Source organism: Delphinapterus leucas, chromosome 6 (assembly GCF_059928025.1).
Source record: "Delphinapterus leucas isolate spDelLeu-1000000601 "Yukka" chromosome 6, BTC_Dleu_Yukka2, whole genome shotgun sequence".
NCBI lineage: Eukaryota > Metazoa > Chordata > Mammalia > Artiodactyla > Monodontidae > Delphinapterus > Delphinapterus leucas.
In genome coordinates, this window is record NC_143134.1 from 13672142 (window position 1) to 13691608 (window position 19467).

At 41.6% G+C, this 19467-nt stretch overlaps 1 protein-coding gene across 6 annotated transcripts in view; it reads left to right on the plus strand.

Moving 5' to 3' along the window:
• The window catches only part of SAP30 (Sin3A associated protein 30), a 136354-nt gene that overhangs the window by 72172 nt on the left and 44715 nt on the right, over nucleotides 1-19467 (plus strand). For all 6 annotated transcript variants that reach the window (XR_016393465.1, XR_016393470.1, XR_016393471.1 and 3 more), the window contains one exon: nucleotides 1-19467. This exon is cut by the window's right edge and continues 44715 nt beyond it. The gene's annotated coding sequence lies outside the window, so the exon portion shown is untranslated.

The window sequence follows — 19467 nt, forward strand, 5'->3', positions numbered from 1 at the left end:
GTAGCCTGTTCTTATTCCTGTTTCACCAATGGACAAGGTAAGGTTCAGAGAGATTGAGTGACTCATTACAGTTACGTTGTATTATTTGTTCACAATTATTCACTCCCTCCTTGCCCTTGCCATACTTCTGTGTCTGGGCCACATATACACTCACTCTCTTGCCCTCACTGACTTTGGGCTCAGCCACTTCGACTTTCTTTGGTCAATGGAACGTGAATGAACTTGATCGGTACCCCATGAGAGCAAAAGTTTTAAGTTCCGTGCTGCGATTAGATGCACTTCAGCCCTGACCTCCTCTGTGGGGACAACATAACTGAGAGGGTAGCCGTCCCTCCAGCCCTGCCCCTGGAATAGGACACATGTGGAGCAGGGCCAAGCCTGTCAGTCACAACTGACCCACAGTTAGCCTGCAGCCCATGTGAAACATGAGCAAAAAATAAATATTTGTCCTTTAAGCCAGTGTCCCCCAGCTTTTTTGGCACCAGGGACCAGTTTCGTGGAAGAAAATGTTTCCATAGACCCAGGGCGGGGGTTGGTTTCAGGATGATTCAAGCCCATTACATTTATTGTGCACTTTATTCCTATTATTATTACATTGTAGTATATAATGAAATAATTATACATCTCACCATAATGCAGAATCAGTGGGAGCCCTGAGCTTGTTTTCACTTGCCACTCACTGATAGGGTTTTGTTTTGTTTTTGGTTTTTTTAACTGATAGGGTTTTGATGTGAGTGTGCAAGCAATTGACTTATTATGGTCTCTGCGCGGTCAAACCTCTCTGCTAATGATAATCTGTATTTGCAGCTGCTCCCCAGTGCTAGCATCACTGTCTTAGCTCCCGCTCAGATCATCAGGCATTAAAGTCTCATAAGGAGGGCGCAACCTAGATCCTCCGCATGCGCAGTTCACAGTAGGGTTCGCGCTCCTGTGAGAATCTAATGCTGCTGATCTGTCAGGAGGCGGAGCTCAGGTGGCAATGCGAGCTTCGCTCGCTCTCCTGCCGCTCACCTCCTGTGCGCCCGGTTCCTAACAGGCCGCCGACCAGTACCTGTCGGTGGTCCCGGGGTTGGGGACCCCTGCTTTAAACCAATGAGAATTTGGGGTTGTTTGTTGCTGCAGCAAAGCTGATCCATACAGGATTGAACACAAGTCTGACTGACTCCAAAATCTCTCTGGAAACTGTGAAAAAGAACCCTGCTCCCAGGGTGATGTCTAATTTAACGAATTTAAGAACCTATGTGCTAGGTCTTAAGTTGCTAAGGTTCTCGCCTCCTTGGAATCTTTGCTTAATTCTACCCTTGCACTGACACTTCTCTTGAGGGTCCAATTTAATTCTGAAACCTGCTTCTCCAGCTCCACTTCCTAAGTGCTTTTGATTCCCTTTAGTTTGATTTACTTTTTAAAAGCCGTTATTAACTTCCAAAATACAGTTAACTTATTTATAATGCATACAGTTTAAATGCTGCCCAGCTGAATGTTATGAGGGAAGGGGTTTTTTTGGTCTGTTTTGTTTATTGTCATTGTCCTTCCTTAAACAGTGCCTGGCACGTAGTAGGTGCTAAAAGGTATCTGTTAAATGAATGAATGAAAATAGGAGGACACTTACGAAATCATGGTAGCTGTTGTGTTTTACTAGCTTGGCCAGTAGAGGTCATAGATGAGTTCTTTAAATATCTCGGACCTGCAACTACTTTTATGTGTGTTTTATGTCAGGGTCTGTCCACTGTGGATGCCTTGGGGATTAGTGTGGGTTGCCATGTGGCAATGATCAATCTGATGGTGGCATTTGGCATATATTTGGCATAAAAACTGCTGAAAGTGAAAAATTGATGATGTCTCAGATTGGTTTCTCCTCCATCTATGACCTAGTCTTGGGAGCCAAGAAAAAAAAAAAAATGGCAAATAGGATGCAAGATGGCGCAGAAAGTGTTGGCTTTAAGGTTGTGTCTATTTATATAAGTTGCTTGTAAATAAAAGTTAAATTCAAACAATCAGAGAGGATAGTAAATGCTTATTGGCAACTGCAAAGCTATTTGCCTAGATTAACGATGGAACCTTCCAAAAGTGTCTGTGTATGTGTGTTTACAGATACAGCCTAGTAATACTGGAACACTTCACTGACCTTTTCCTCTCCTCTATTACAACAAAAAATGGAATCACAAGCCGTGATTCTGCCTGCAGGTGGTTTATTCTCCCTGGTTCAATAGCTCATGCTAAACTTCACAGTGTGTAACTGCACGGGGGGTCGATTTAAAGGGATGATGAGACTGGATTGGAAGCAAATCATTTTCTTCAGGTTGCATATGATTGATGAGTTCAAGGATAAAAATTTAAGAAGGAAGGAGGTCTAATTTTGTTGCTTGCCTCTCACACACCAGGCACTGAGCTAAATACTTTTACGGGTCATCTCATTCACTGTGCCTGAAGTGAACAGTGTCAAAGATAGCACCTAGCACTTAGTGAAAGCTCAAAAATTACTGAATAAATGAGTGAGGGAGTCGATGACCGTTAGGAAAAGGGTCTGTTTCTTTGGGGGGGTTGTTCCAGGGGGTCGATTTGTTTTATTTCCTCTGTAGAGCTAAATCCAATTGAAACGCAGAATGTGGGTACATTTGTGTTTGGTGTTTATTCATATCACGTGTCCACTTACTGGGCACTGAAAAAGGATGCCTAGAAGGTGGTTTCTGTCACGAGACACTGAAAGGTAGGCGTGGATGGCGAGCTTTGGGGAACGGGCGTTAATTTTGGTCCTGCTGTGAAGCTGACCTTTCCTTTAGAGTCTATGCGATGAAAATTGTAATCACGTAACTTCTACTGATTCTACTTGACACATGTCATGAGACAAATGTGAGATGCCCTATTTGAAAGGTTTTGTGGTGAATCAATGGGAAAGGTAGCCAATAGTGGGAATTTAATGAAAGTATTTTGTGATGGCCCTTGGGGAGGGCCTGGGACTAAGTCACAAACTCTGTCCTGCAGCACATGTTGCTCTGGCTTTGTCTCCATCAGTGGATGAACAAAACAGGACAGTAATGCCAATATCATGTACCACCTATACCTCTTCGGCCTCTATGATTGGGGTGGATTGCCAGACTGAAGAACTTCATTATGTTTGAATATCAGAGATGATGGTTTTCTTGAGCTCTGTGTTGGTAAATAGCCAGATAACATAGTTTTATTCTATTATGAGGCTTGTAGCCAGATAAATGCAAGGGTAGATTCTCCTATGTGATGATATGAAAGAGAATTCGCCAACTACTCAAGAATACTTCTAGTGTGGGGCATCAGACGGGGCAGGGGGACACGGAGCCACAGGAAGAGTTCCCCCCAAGAGTTTACGCAGGTGCATCCTCACTCCAACAGAAGTGAAATAGAACTTTTTTCCTCTCCCCTCTCTTTTCCTCCTCTCCCTTGCTTAGAGCTTTCTTCGACTGTTAGGCATGTGATATATTCATCGCAAGCATAATCGGTACACAGAATGTAGAGATGCCAAGTGTGCGTGAACAAATTAGAGGTTCTTAGTCAAATCCAAACAAACATATACTTGATAATGGCTTTGGCTGAAATGTATTTTTACATTTTGTAGCGTGTTCCCATTTGCCCGTGGTTAGCAAAGATTAAGCTTGCCAAACTTTAATGCGGTACAAATGCCATGTTCAAGGCAAAACAAGTGCACTGTTACAGGATCTGGCAAATCTAAAGCATTATCAACAGCTGTGGTTTTCAAATACTTTGTGAGACTGGAAAAATAAAGCACATGTGCGTTTAGAGTGGGCATTTACGCTCCCATTAATTTTTTAAAATATAATTTGCGGTTACTGGCAGTTTCACATGGTTTTATAGTTACAGTCAAGTTCTGATTACATGTGATAATGGCCAGAAGGCAGAAATTGATTGAGTCCCTCATTAATTAATTAATTAAGGATTCATTGAGAGAAATCTCTGTTCACGGACATATACTTGGTGCTAATTGTATCGAATCACTTCCCACCCCTCCCCATCCATACTTTTGCCAGAATTGCCATGAGTATAAGTGTTCATTTGAATTTCATCCCATTCCATTTATCACCATCAAAGGACACATATTTAGAAATTAAAAGGTCAAAAGGAAGGAGAATTGTCGTAGGGATAAGGGAGGAAAACAGCAATTCTAAATTGTTAAACAGTTGACTTCTATATAGGAGGGTTCTGTGTTATGGTTCAAAGTATCTGATGTTGAAAACTATTTGAAAAGTGACAAGAAAATTGACATTTTGCTTTACCTAATGACTCGAATTGATAAGGTTTCATCATAAATATCACCGTATATGACACAGATCATTATCAATATCTTGGCTTTTCATTTTCTATTTTGAAAGTTAAATCCACTTATCACAATTACAACTTTGTACAATCAATTAAAAATTACCTGTCAGAGATTATCTGAAGTCCAGATTTTCTGTGTAGGGTCAGAATTTATCCTGTTTTATAAAGAGCAGGCTCAAAGGATCACATTTCACCTTTGTGCCGGTGTTGGTTTTAGCTACCTTCAAGAAGCCCTGAGTGATCATGGTTTATTTCAGAAAAAATTAAGGGGAAACTACCATGAACCTCATGACATTAGGTTGGTTGGAAAGAAAATATCATCTGAATTATTAAAGTACTAATTGTGTACTTTAAAATTGATTTCATTAATTTTAACTATTTTTAATAATATACTTGATAGTCACAAACTTGATTTACTCAACATTGTTGCCTGGTAAAAGTCCTATGAAGATGTAATACAAAGATAAGACTTGATCCAGAATTTGCAAATCTAAGTTCCTATATGGTCTAGATGTCCAAATCATCATTTTCTTGGAGATCGGTAATTCAGTTGAACCCATGCATACTTTTTTAATTGAAATGAAATAAAGTTCCCAAGAAGAGTTGCTTAACCGTTTCAGTTTCCTGATCAATTTAGCACAGTAACTTGTATAGTTGATGAAAAAAATTTTGCTGAAAAAGTTAAATTTTAGGCAATCTGGGGCAATTATATAAATTTGAAATTTAATTCAAATTATTAACAAGAAAACCTTATATTCGTTTTCCCTTTTAATGTGAATAAATGGTTTCACATAGTGTAATTCTCTTTATTTCTCTTTTGGTAATATTTTCCTTATAATATTTTGCTGTGGCTATAATCACGCTGATGGGAACTTCACACACAATTAGTTCAAATTAGGGGAGGCTTTAGGGTAAATTGAGCAGATCACCAAAACTTTAGGAATCGGAGGACACCATGAACGGCTTATTTAGCTGTGCTTGGTGGTGTTTCATATTGTAATCATTTAGCTGTTTGGTTGTATGTCTCATTTCTTAACAAGATAAAAATTGTATCTCTTTCTCAGGAAGGCAAAACAGTGATATAAAGAGTTTACAGGGTAACACTTCACTCTACTACAAATAGGTATCTCCATTTTGTGTCAACATGTCTCTGAAAAATGACAAATATTCTTAGCTGCTTCTTCTACTAACCCACAGTCGCCTCCTTAAGTAACGTAAACTTGGGATATGTCAGGAGATCAGGATGTACACGATGGGCACAGAGCGCCCTAAAGAGCAGCTGGTACGGAACCAGGCTTCTGGACCATCACACCCAAGGTCATTTTCTATACACACTGAGCCTAAGAAATGTGTGCAGCTCCTCACTTTGACTGCACAAAGCAGACAAGCTGCTGTAGAAACTGTCAGTCATCATCTGTTTCTGCCCATTTTCCACATTCCTGTGCCAGTCATCAGAAAGAAAATTACATATACACTTTATGACTCCTGAACTGACAAAAATTTGCTGCTCTTGAAATACTTGCATGGTTCTGTAACAATGAGTAAACCCAGAAGTAGAAGTATATTTTAAAGAAAAAGAAAAAGCAGTTATCAGTGAGTTGCCAATTTCATGACCACCACTTTGACTTAACTTTTTTGGTCCTGGGGCATTCTTTCCATTTTCCAAAACATTTCTCATTACTCATTAGGAGGGTTTAGCCAGAAACTCAAAAGGCATAAGCTGTTCAAAAAAATCACAGTATGTTTTTCTTGAGTTTCATTCAGCAGCAAGGAATTTTCTGGTTGTTTTAATTGGTAGCTGGCTTCCCAGTAGTTTTCCAATGCAGTCATACTACTTCACTCCACTTAATTTAAAAGACATCCATTTCTGTGTCCCTCACACATCTACTGAATCTCTCCTACTTCCCCTAAGGAGTAAGTATGGTGGCCACTGTGTCTCCAGGCCTTAGTCCTTTGTGTTCTTAGCTCTCTGTGCTCTTTCATTCCATTGGCCCAAGACCGATGAGATGCGCAAAAAGGCTAGATCTGCGGCATTCATTCCTTAAACCAACATGTCTCACCAATCTTTTTTTTTTTTTTAACATCTTTATTGGAGTATAATTGCTTTACAATGGTGTGTTAGTTTCTGCTTTACAACAAAATCAATCAGTTATATATATACATATATTCCCATATCTCTTCCCACTTGCGTCTCCCTCCCTCCCACCCTCACTATCCCACCCCTCCAGGCGGTCACAAAGCACCGAGCTAATCTCCCTGTGCTATGCGGCTGCTTCCCACTAGCTATCTACCTTACGTTTGATACTGTATATATGTCCATGCCTCTCTCTCGCTTTGTGACAGCATACCCTTCCCTCTCCCCATATCCTCAAGTCCATTCTCTAGTATGCCTGTGTCTTTATTCCTGTCTTACCCCTAGGTTTTTCATGACATTTTTTTTTCTTAAATTCCATATATATGTGTTAGCATACGGTATTTGTCTCTCTCTTTCTGACTTACCTCACTCTGTATGACACACTCTAGGTCTATCCACCTCATTACAAATAGCTCAATTTCGTTTCTTTTTATGGCTGAGTGATATTCCATTGTATATATGTGCCACATCTTCTTTATCCATTCATCTGATGATGGACACTTAGGTTGTTTCCATCTCCGGGCTATTGTAAATAGAGCTGCAATGAACATTTTGGTACATGACTTTTTGAATTATGGTTTTCTCAGGGTATATGCCCAGTAGTGGGATTGCTGGGTCATATGGTAGTTCTATTTGTAGTTTTTTAAGGAAGCTCCATACTGTTCTCCACAGTGGCTGTATCAATTTACATTCCCACCAACAGTGCAAGAGGGTTCTCTTTTCTCCACACCCTCTTCAGCATTTATTGTTTCTAGATTTTTTGATGTTGGCCATTCTGACTGGTGTGAGATGATATCTCATTGTAGTTTTGATTTGCATTTCTCTAATGATAAGTGATGTTGAGCATTCTTGCATGTGTTTGTTGGCAGTTTGTATATCTTCTTTGGAGAAATGTCTATTTGGGTCTTCTGCACATTTTTGGATTGGGTTGTTTGTTTTTTTCTTATTGAGCTGCATGAGCTGCTTGTAAATTTTGGAGATTAATCCTTTGTCAGTTGCTTCATTTGCAAATATTTTCTCCCATTCTCAGGGTTGTTTTTTGGTCTGGTTTACGGTTTCCTTTGCTGTGTAAAAGCTCTGAAGTTTCATTAGGTCCCATTTGTTTATTTTTGTTTTTATTTTCATTTCTCTAGGAGGTGGGTCAAAAAGGATCTTGCTGTGATTTATGTCATAGAGTGTCCTGCCTATGTTTTCCTCTAAGAGTTTGATAGTTTCTGGCCTTACATTTAGGTCTTTAATCCATTTTGAGTTCATTTTTGTGTATGGTGTCAGGGAGTGATCTAATGTCATACTTTTACATGTAGCTCTCCAGTTTTCCCAGTACCACTTATTGAAGAGGCTGTCCTTTCTCCACTGTACATTCCTGCCTCCTTTATCAAAGATAAAGTGACCATATGTGCATGGGTTTATCTCTGGGCTTTCTATCCTGTTCCATTGATCTATCTTTCTGTTTTTGTGCCAGTACCATAGTGTCTTGATTACTGTAGCTTTGTAGTATAGTCTGAAGTCAGGGAGCCTGATTCCTCCAGCTCCGTTTTTCGTTCTCAAGATTGCTTTGGCTATTCTGGGTCTTTTGTGTTTCCATACAAATTGTGAATTTTTTTGTTCTAGTTCTGTGAAAAATGCTGCTGGTAGTTTGATAGGGATTGCATTGAATCTGTAGATTGCTTTGGGTAGTAGAGTCATTTTCACAATGTTGATTCTTCCAATCCAAGAACATGGTATATCTCTCCATCTATTTGTATCATCTTTAATTTCTTTCATCAGTGTCTTATAATTTTCTGCATACAGGTCTTTTGTCTCCTTAGGTAGGTTTATTCCTAGATATTTTATTCTTTTTGTTGCAGTGGTAAATGGGAGTGTTTTCTTGATTTCACTTTCAGATTTTTCATCATTAGTGTATAGGAATGCCAGAGATTTCTGTGCATTAATTTTGTATCCTGCTACTTTACAAAATTCATTGATTAGCTCTAGTAGTTTTCTGGTAGCATCTTTAGGATTCTCTATGTATAGTATCATGTCATCTGCAAACAGTGACAGCTTTACTTCTTCTTTTCCAACTTGGATTCCTTTTATTTCCTTTTCTTCACTGATTTCTGTGGCGAAAACTTCCAAAACTATGTTGAATAAGAGTGGTGAGAGTGGGCAACCTTGTCTTGTTCCTGATCTTAGTGGAAATGCTTTCAGTTTTTCACCATTGAGGACGATGTTGGCTGTGGGTTTGTCATATATGGCCTTTATTATATTGAGAAAAGTTCCCTCTATTCCTACTTTCTGCAGGATTTTTATCATAAATGGGTGTTGAATTTTGTCGAAAGCTTTCTCTGCATCTATTGAGTTGATCATATGGTTTTTCTCCTTCAGTTTGTTAATATGGTTTATCACGTTGATTGATTTGCGTATATTGAAGAATCCTTGCATTCCTGAAATAAACCGCACTTGATCATGATGTATGATCTGTTTAATGTGCTGTTGGATTCTGTTTGCTAGTATTTTGTTGAGGATTTTTGCATCTATGTTCATCAGTGATATTGGCCTGTAGTTTTCTTTCTTTGTGACATCCTTGTCTGGTTTTGGTATCAAGGTGATGGTGGCCTCGTAGAATGAGTTTGAGAATCTTCCTCCCTCTGCTATATTTTGGAAGAGTTTGAGAAGGATAGTTGTTAGCTCTCCTCTAAATGTTTGATAGAATTCTCCTGTGAAGCCATCTGGTCCTGGGCTTTTGTTTGTTGGAAGGTTTTTAATCACAGTTTCAATTTCAATGCTTGTGATTGGCCTGTTCATATTTTCTATTTCTTCTTGATTCAGTCTTGGCAGGTTGTGCATTTCTAAGAATATTTCCATTTCTTCCAGGTTGTCCATTTTATTGGCATATAGTTGCTTGTAGTAATCTCTCATGATCTTTTTTATTTCTGCAGTGTCAGTTGTTACTTCTCCTTTTTCATTTCTAATTCTATTGATTTGAGTCTTCTCCCTTTTTTTTCTTGATGACTCTGGCTAATGGTTTATCAATTTTGTTTATCTTCTCAAAAAACCAGCATTTGGTTTTACAGATCTTTGCTATCGTTTCCTTCATTTATTTCTGATCTGATTTTTATGATTTCTTTCCTTCTGCTAACTTTGGGCGTTTTTCGTTCTTCTTTCTCTAATTGCTTTAGGTGCAGGTTAGGTTGTTTATTCGAGATGTTTCCTGTTTCTTAAGGTAGGATTGTATTGCTATAAACTTCCCTCTTAGAACTGCTTTTGCTGCATCCCATAGATTTTGGATTGTCGTGTCTCCATTGTCATGTGTTTCTAGGTATTTTTTAATTTCCTCTTTGATTTCCTCTTTTAATTTCCTCTTTGGTCACTTCATTATTAAGTAGTGTATTGTTTAGCCTCCATGTGTTTGTATTTTTTACAGATCTTTTCCTGTAATTGATATCTAGTCTTATAGCATTGTGGTCAGAAAAGATACTTGATACAATTTTGATTTTCTTTACCAAGGCTTGATTTGTGACCCAAGATATGATCTATCCTGGAGAATGTTCCATGAGCACTAGAGAAAAATGTGTATTCTGTTGTTTTTGGATGCAATGTCCTATAAATATCAGTTAAGTCCATTTTGTTTAATGTATCATTTAAAGCTTGTGTTTCCTTATTTATTTTCATTTTGGATGATCTGTCCATTGGTGAAAGTGGCGTGTTGAAGTCCCCTACTATGAATGTGTTACTGTCAGTTTCCCCTTTTATGGCTGTTAGTATTTGCCTTATGTATTGAGGTGCTCCTATGTTGGGTGCATAAATATTTACAATTGTTATATCTTCTTGGATCGATCCCTTGATCATTATGTAGTATCCTTCTTTGTCTCTTGTAATAGTCTTTATTTTAAAGTCTATTTTGTCTGATATGAGAATTGCTACTCCAGCTTTCTTTTGGTTTCCATTTGCATGAAATACCTTTTTCCATCCCCTCACCTTCAGTCTGTATGTGTCTCTAGGTCTGAAGTGGGTCTCTTGTAGACAGCAAATATATGGGTCTTGTTTTTGTATCCATTCAGCCAATCTGTGTCCATTGGTGGGAGCATTTAGTCCATTTACATTTAAGGTAATTATCGATATGTATGTTCCTATTCCTATTTTCTTAATTGTTTTGGGTTCGTTATTGTAGGTCTTTTCCTTCTCTTGTGCTTCTTGCCTAGAGAAGCTCCTTTAGCAGTTGTAGAGCTGGTTTTGAAGTGCTGAACTTTCTCAGGTTTTGGTTGTCTTTAAAGGTTTTAATTTCTCCATCAAATCTGAATGAGATCCTTGCTGGGTAGAGTAATCTTGGTTGCAGGTTTTTCTCCTTCATCACTTTAAATATGTCCTGCCAGTCCCTTCTGGCTTGCAGAGTTTCTGCCGAAAGATCAGCTGTTAACCTTATGGGGATTCCCTTGTGTGTTATTTGTTGTTTTTCCCTTGCTGCTTTTAATATGCTTTCTTTGTATTTAATTTTTGACAGTTTGATTAATATGTGTCTTGGCGTATTTCTCCTTGGATTTATCCTGTATGGGACTCTCTGTGCTTCCTGGACTTGATTAACTATTTCCTTTCCCATATTAGGGAAGTTTTCAACTATAATCTCTTCAAATATTTTCTCAGTCCCTTTCTTTTTCTCTTCTTCTGGAACCCCTATAATTCGAATGTTGGTGCGTTTGATGTTGTCCCAGAGGTCTGTGACACTGTCCTCAGTTCTTTTCATTCTTTTTTCTTTATTCTGCTCTGCAGTAGTTATTTCCACTATTTTATCTTCCAGGTCACTTATCCGTTCTTTTGCCTTAGTTATTCTGCTGTTGATCCCATCTAGAGTATTTTTAATTTCATTTATTGTGTTGCTCATCATTGTTTGTTTCATCTTTAGTTCTTCTAGGTCCTTGTTAAATGTTTCTAGCATTGTGTCCATTCTATTTCCAAGATTTTGGATCATCTTTACTATCATTATTCTGAATTCTTTTTCAGGTAGACTGCCTATTTCCTCTTCATTTGTTAGGTCTGGTGGGTTTTTATCTTGCTCCTTCATCTGCTGTGTGTTTTTCTGTCTTCTCATTTTGCTTATCTTACTGTGTTTGGGGTCTCCTTTTTTGCAGGCTGCAGGTTTTTAGTTCCTGTTGTTTTTGGTGTCTGTCCCCAGTGGCTAAGGTTGGTTCAGTGGGTTGTGTAGGCTTCCTGGTGGAGGGGACTAGTGCCTGTGTTCTGGTGGATGAGGCTGGATCTTGTCTTTCTGGTGGGCAGGTCCACGTCTGGTGGTGTGTTTTGGGGTGTCTGTGGACTTATTATGATTTTAGGCAGCCTCTCTGCTAATGGGTGGGGTTGTGTTCCTGTCTTGCTAGTTGTTTGGCATAGGATGTCCAGCACTGTAGCTTGCTGGTCGTTGAGTGAAGCTGGGCGCTGGTGTTGAGATGGAGATCTCTGGGAGATTTTTGCTGTTTGATATCATGTGTAGCTGGGAGGTATCTTGTGGACCAGTGTCCTGAAGTTGGCTCTCCCACCTCAGAGGTACAGCACTGACTCCTGGCTGCTGTACCAAGAGCCTTTCATCCACATGGCTCAGAATAAAAGGGAGAAAAAGTAGAAAGAAACAATTAGAAGAAAGCAAGCAAGCAAGAAAGAAAGAAAGGGGAAGGAAGGAAGGAGGAAGGAAGGAAGGAGGGACGGAAGCAAAGAAAGAAAGAAGATAACGTAAAATAAAGTAAGAAAATATAAAAAAGTTATTAAAATAAAAAAATAATTATAAAGAAAAAAATTAAAAAAAACAAAACAAAAAAATGGATGGATAGAACCCTAGGACAAATAGTGGAAGCAAAGCTATACAGTATAAATATTGCTCTCAAAGTCCACCTCCTCAATTTGGGATGATTCGTTGTCTATTCAGGTATTCCACAGATGCAGGGTGCATCAAGTTGATTGTGGAGCTTTAATCCGCTGCTCCTGAGGCTGCTGCGAGAGATTTCCCTTTCTCTTCTTTGTTCGCACAGCTCCCAGGGGCTCAGCTTTGGATGTGGCCCCGCCTCTATGTGTAGGTCGCCGGAGGGCGTCTGTTCTTCACTCAGACAGGACGGGGTTAAAGGAGCCGCTGATTCGGGGGCTCTGGCTCACTCAGGCCGGGGGGAGGGAGGGGCACGGAGTGCGGGGCGAGCCTGCGGCGGCAGAGGCCAGTGTGATGTTGCACCAGCCTGAGGCGTGCCGTGCGTTCTCCTGGGGGAGTTGTCCCTGGATCCTGGGACCCTGGCACTGGCGGGCTGCACAGGCTCATGGGAGGGGGCTGTGGAGAGTGTGACCTGTGCTCGCACACAGGCTTCTTGGTGGCGGCAGCAGCAGCCTTAGCGTCTCATGCCCATCTCTGAGGTCTGTGCTTTTAGTCGCGGCTCGCGCCCGTCTCTGGAGCTCCTTGAAGCGGAGCTGTTAATCCCCTCTCCTTACGCACCAGGAAACAAGGGGAAGAAAAAGTCTCTTGCCTCTTCGGCAGGTCCAGACTTTTCCCCAGACTCCCTCCCGGCCAGCCGTGGCGCACTAACCCCTTCAGGCTGTGTTAACGCTACCAACCCCAGTCCTCTCCCTGCGCTCCGACCGAAGCCCAAACCTCAACTCCCAGCCCCGCCCACCCCGGCGGGTGAGCAGACAAGCCTCTCGGACTGGTGAGTGCCGGTCGGCCCTGATCCTCTGTGCGGGAATCTCTCCGCTTTGCCCCCCGCACCCCTGTTGCTGTGCTCTCCTCCGTGGCTCTGAAGCTTTCCCCCTCTGCCACCCGCAGTCTCCGCCCGCGAAGGGGCTTCCTAGTGTGTGGAAACCTTTCCTCCTTCATAGCTCCCTCCCACTGGTGCAAGTTCCGTCCCTATCCTTTTGTCTCTGTTTATTCTTTTTTCTTTTGCCCTACCCAGGTACGTGGGGGATTTCTTGCCTTTTGGGAGGTCTGAGGTCTTCTGCCAGCGTTCAGTAGGTGTTCTGTAGGAGTTGTTCCACGTATAGATGTATTTCTGGTGTATCTGTGAGGAGGAAGGTGATCTCTGCATCTTACTCTTACGCCATCTTCCCGGAAAAACCTCTCACCAATCTTTTATCTTACTATGTAAGCCCTCCAGTGCCAATCCACCCGTGGAATAATAAGAATATCTCTTCTCTTGTTGCCTTCTGCCTTCCCCTCCCCACCCCTGCATCTTCTCCTGGGACCTAAGAGGGTGTTTCCCAATGGCTATAATAATAATAGGCAGTATTGATTGAGCATTCTCAAGCATTTCCCAGACAATTCAAGAGCTTTACACGTAGAGCAGGCCTAGGTATTGACACCTCTGCTGCCACTTCTGTGCCATCACTCCCATGCCATCAAGGGCTGAGACCCCAAACCAAAAGTTCTCCTGGGGAAGAACTTTTAATTGCCAGACTTAGCAAATAGAATTACAGAAATGCCACTGAAACTTGAATTTCAGATAAACAATGGGAAAAAATTTAGTGTAAGCATGTCCCAAATATTGCATGAGAGGTACTTATATTTGAAAATGATGTATTGTTTATATATCCTTGCTTCTCCCAAACCAGGTCACTGGCTCTACCTCACTCTCGAGCTTTCTGTGATAACTCACTCCCAAAACATGGGGAAGTGAGTCTTCAAAAAGCTCTCCTTGGAATAAACAATATAAAAATTCCTTGATTGTACAATTCTAGGTGTGTCCAGGAAGCCCATGTGCAAACGTAGGTTTGAAGGCAGCATGTCATAGCAACAAGCACACGGGCTTTGGATTAAAACAGATCTGTGTTGCCTGACAGCCCTACCACTACTGCCTGTAGGACTCTGGGTAAGGGCTTTAATCTTCCTATGATGCAGTGTCCTCCTTTATAGTAAAAAGAGAATAAGACTTAAATTGTAAGGTTGTGCATTAGTTTTCTAGGGCTGCTATAACAAAGTACCACAAACTGGGTGTCTTAAACAACAGAAATGAGTTTTCTCACAGTCTGGAGGCTGGAAGTTTGGAATCAAGGTGTTGGCAGGGCTGATTCCTCCTGAGGCTGTGAGGGAAGGGTTTGCTCCAGGTCTCTGTCCTCAGATAGTAGACAGCTGTCTTTATATTCACATGGCATTCTTCCTGTGTGTGTCTCTGTGTCCAAATTTCCCTTTTTTTTTAATAAGGATATCAGTCATCGTGGATGAGGGTCTTCCCTGATACATCACCTTGACCTAATTACCTTTGTAAAGACTTTATCTCCAAATAAGGTCCCACTTTGAGGTACTGTGTGTCTGGGCTCCAATGTATCTTTTGGGGGGAGCAAAATTCGACTCATAACAGGTTGCCAAAAGAATGGAATATGGTAACTTACATGAGGCACCTAACAGAAACTCTGGATTATAATACTTAAGAAATAGCAGCTTTTATAGTTATTATTAACAGTTCTGTGTTCTGTTGTTTTGTAATGATCTTATGAATACACAGTTACTCTCTGGGATTAACGGACACATATATAGAAGGTCTAGGTGGGGAAAATGTGTAAGTATCTGGAAAATGTTAGACATAAGAATCAAATATTGAGGACTTCCCTGGTAGTGCAGTGGTTAAGAATCCGCCTGCCAATGCAGGAGACACAGGTTCGAGTCCTGGTCCGGGAAGATCCCACATACCATGGAGCAACTAAGCTTGTGAGCCACAACTACTGAGCCTGTGCTCTAGAGCCTGCGAACCACAACTACTGAGCCCACGCACATAGAGCCCATGCTCCGCAACAAGAGAAGCCTCCGCAGTGAGAAGCCCGTGCACCGCAACGAAGAGTAGCCCCTGCTCGCCACAACTAGAGAAAGCCCGCACGCAGCAATGAAGACCCAAGGCAGCCAAAAATAAATACATTTATTTTAAAAAAAGAATCAGGGCTTCCCTGGTGGCGCAGTGGTTGGGACTCCGCCTGCCGATGCAGGGGACCACGGGTTCGTGCCCCGGTCCAGGAAGACCCCACATGCTGCGGAGCGGCTGGGCCCGTGAGCCATGGCCATTGAGCCTGTGTGTCTGGAGCCCATGCTCCGCAACGGGAGAGGCCGCAGCAGTGAGAGGCCCACATACCGCAGGAAAAAAAAAAAAAAAGAATCAAATATTGAGAATAAAGGACTTTATGTTTCTGTATGTGTTTGGGGTAGAGGGGAAAGAGCAGGGACATAAGATAGATGGTGAATAGAGGTGATAGGATTTAACTGTCCAGACTGACACATGTTGAATTAACACTCCATTTTACTTCACTTTGAAAACAGAGTCAGTGAGAGACAGAATCAAAGTTTACCCTTGAAAAATACAATCTGCCAGAAACAGAATCATTGTGTTTTTTAGAGCAAAAAAAAAGTCATCAGAGAACCAGTCACTCGATTCTGATGACAGAAAAAGTCAGACTGTAATTATTCTACAAACAGCATTACTTGGAAAATGTTTACTAAAGCAACAGTTTCAAGCCTCTGTGGGATTTAAAAGTGGTGCATTTTCTGTGGCACCTTTCATTTCAATGTATTATTTGAACAGAGATTCTCACTGCTAATAAAACTAGAAAGGAGAAAATTGCATTTGTTAGTTCGTGAAGAGAGACACCCCGTTTGATCTTGGACATTTCCCTCCAGGATACCCTCTGTGCGGCTGGGTTACTAAGACAACGGAGTGGAATGTGTGGCAGGGAGATTGGGTCTTCAGTACCATGAAGAAGGGTGATTATTTAAGGAGTCTGGCCTCCATTAAGAATAGAACAAGAGGGGGCTTCCCTGGTGGCACAGTGATTAAGAATCCGCCTGCCAATTCAGGGGACATGGGTTCAAGCCCTGGGCCGGGAAGATCCCACATGCTGCGGAGCAGCTAAGCCCGTGCGCCACAACTGCTGAGCCTGCGCTCTAGACCCTGCGAGCCACAACTACTGAGCCCACATGCCACAACTACTGAAGCCCGTGCACCTGAGAGCGTGTGCTCCACAACAAGAGAAGCCACTGCAATGAGAAACCCACGCACCGCAATGAAGAGTAGCCCCTGCTCACCACAACTAGAGAAAGCCCGCGTGCAGCTACAAAGACCCAACACAGCCAAAAATAAATAAATTAATTTTTTAAAAAAGAAAAAGAATAGAACAAGAGGAAATATGTTTGCTTTGCAGAAGAAAGGATTTAGGCTGGATCCAAATACTGTCTGTATTGGTAATCAGTAAAACAGATGCCCAAGAGGGGCTAAGTAATACCACTCCTAAGAAGATCTATAAAATTATGATAGAAATTGCATTTTAGTAGTATTTGAAAATCGTATTGCCTTATGAATCTTCTATCCAGCATATGAGATTTGCATAGGGTAATGCAGCCTGAGGCTCTTATGTGTTTGCAGATTCTCAGGGTTTTACTTCCCATCTCCTTTCCCCCATAGGTCAGGCTAAACAGAAGAGTTTCCTTTAAGTCTCACTTTGGGAGGGGATAAATGTTTTCAGTTCTCCCCTTTCACAGATGTATAGTAATTCAAGGGTTCTTTATTTGAGGGTGTTAGGTCCAAATTTCTGCCCCTCGTGGACCCCAAAATTTGCCTCCTGTACTTTCATAGACATTAAAACTCAAACCCATGGTTAAACCCAGAACAGTCAAAATATCAGTTTCTGGAGTATTTCCCTTACTTTACTATTAGCACTTAAAAGCATACTTGTTATATTTTTGTCCAGTACATCTCAGTGATCTGTAGTAAGAGGGTTTTCAGGTTATCTAATCAGCACTATTGCTAGCAGTGAAAGTCCTGTGTTGTTTTTCATGTATTTGTACTTTGAACATTTCCTTCTTATTTTTTGTCAAGATTCCTTTGTGTATATAGTCACTTCTGAATATGAACTTGCTTGATAACCACTTCTGATCCTATATAGACTTACACTGAAAATACCTTCTTAGGCAAAGTGAAAAGAAGATTTGTGCAAGGTCAGCTTCAGGTTGCCCTCCCTCTGGTTTAAGGTTTGAATTTGGACTGTCTGGAGGGCCTAGATTCCCTAACAAAATAGTTTGAAATGCAGTCGCAGGCCGGTAACAATCCTGGAGTCTTCAATAAAAGTTATTAAAAGCTTTCTCTAGAAAGGTGTATTTTCAACCCTACACAGAATTCCTATAGACAGTCTTACCAAAATGAACTTGCAATTCTAAATTACAAAATACATGAAAGAAACAATCCAGAATCATCAGTAATAACAACCTGTATAATTAGACCTTAAGAACTTCAGGAAAAATATTTTAAGTACATTTTAAATTGTTAAAGAGAAAAAGCAAACGCTGAAATATTTACAAGGAGTAGTTTTTCAAGCCTACATAGGGGTTAACTTGTAGGCTCTCCCATAGGTCATTTTACTTACGAAGTAACTCAGGGCCAGAGTTCCGCTTATGGGCAGGAGGGCACTCTGTTATTTTCAGAGTGAACCCTGCACATGCTAGGGTTCAGTAAGCAGAACTAAACTTGGGAACGGGAGCCACTGCTGGCCTTCAGTCATGGGCCTCTGAGCAAAGGGAAATTTAAATCTGTATTCCAGCTGAAGTCAAGTTTGGAAAGCAAACTGATTAATTCCAAAAGGGTAGAAAGAGTGAGAATCAAGCGAACAAGAAGCAAGACAAAAGCCAGCGAATTTAGGAGGTGGACAAGGTGCTGTTCCTTCAGTCAAAAGCATACAAGTAGAAGCAACCTTCATAGGTCACCTTCACAGGAGGCTGTGGTTGGGAACTAGCTTGGGGGATATTCAGAAGTGTTGTTTTGACTGTGAAGTAAGGCCGGATCTGCTGAAAGAAATCTAATTTCAGAAAGAGACTGTGTCTGCTAGAGTGTTAATAGGAGATTCTAATCCCTGGAACTATACATATTTAACTGGGCTTGGTTTCTCCTGTCTCTGCCCCAGGAACTTCTGTCCTTTGTTATGTGGGTGCTGGACACAAAGCTACCAGAGACTCTGTCTCAACTGATCAGCTTCCAGATGAATGGGATAGAAATGTTTCTCAGAACTAGAATCGGGCCAGAATGTTTTAATATGAATCTAGTGCCACGTCAGGTCTGTAGATAGCAAGTCATGATGAAAAGAAATAGGCTGGGGCTTCCCTGGTGGCACAGTGGCTGAGAGTCTGCCTGCCGATGCAGGGGACACAGGTTTGTGCCCTGGTCTGGGAAGATCCCATGTGCCACAGAGCGGCTGGGCCCGTGAGCCATGGCTGCTGAGCCTGTGCGTCCGGAGCCTGTGCTCTGCAGCGGGAGAGACCACGGCAGTGAGAGGCCCACGTACCGCAAAAAAAAAAAAAAAAAGAAATAGGCTGAAGTCATGTGATAGCTACTTGCATCCACATTTAAGTGTCTGGAATTTTTGGTACCTGTTTTTAGGGTACAGAATGGAATAAATAGGATACAGTTAAATAAATAAAATCAATTCAAACTGCTTTTGCGTAAGAAATTTCCAGATTTCCAGAGAGGAAAGAGCTGTCTTCATGAATGAAATCCAGCTCAAAAGTAAAAGCCAGATTAGCATAACTTGATGTGTGTGGGGGATATGGCTATGAGTTGGAAACATTCTAGTTGAACAGGGATAATTCAGAGCCAGTTTCCAAGGGGTCTAGAAAATCATCAAGCAGCTGTTTTTTCTTCCTTCCCCCCACCCTCTTCTCCTCCCTCCCCTCTCCGTCTTCCCTGTCTCCTCCCCCTCTCTCCGTCCTGGTTGCTCCTTTTCTCTCAGCGTCTGCCTTTGCAGACAACCTCTCAACCCCGACGTCTGCATCTGCCCTGCAGAGTTTTGCTGCCCTGCACCCTCTGTTACCGGGTCAGTCTGTGTCGGGTGTTAAATCAGATGCCTCTTCCAGCCTGAGGCAGGGATGGAGGAGGTTGAAATAATCAGAGTCCTAAAAGTGATGGAAAGGTAGAGAGTGGAGTTGCCTTTTACCTCCTTGAACAAAAGCGGAGCTGCCCTTCGCCCCATGGGGTAATTGTCAAGCTTCTCTGTGTGTTTAAGGGCAGTGGGCACCCAGGTCTCTCTGTGATGCTCTGTGCAGTTCCATGGAACACTTC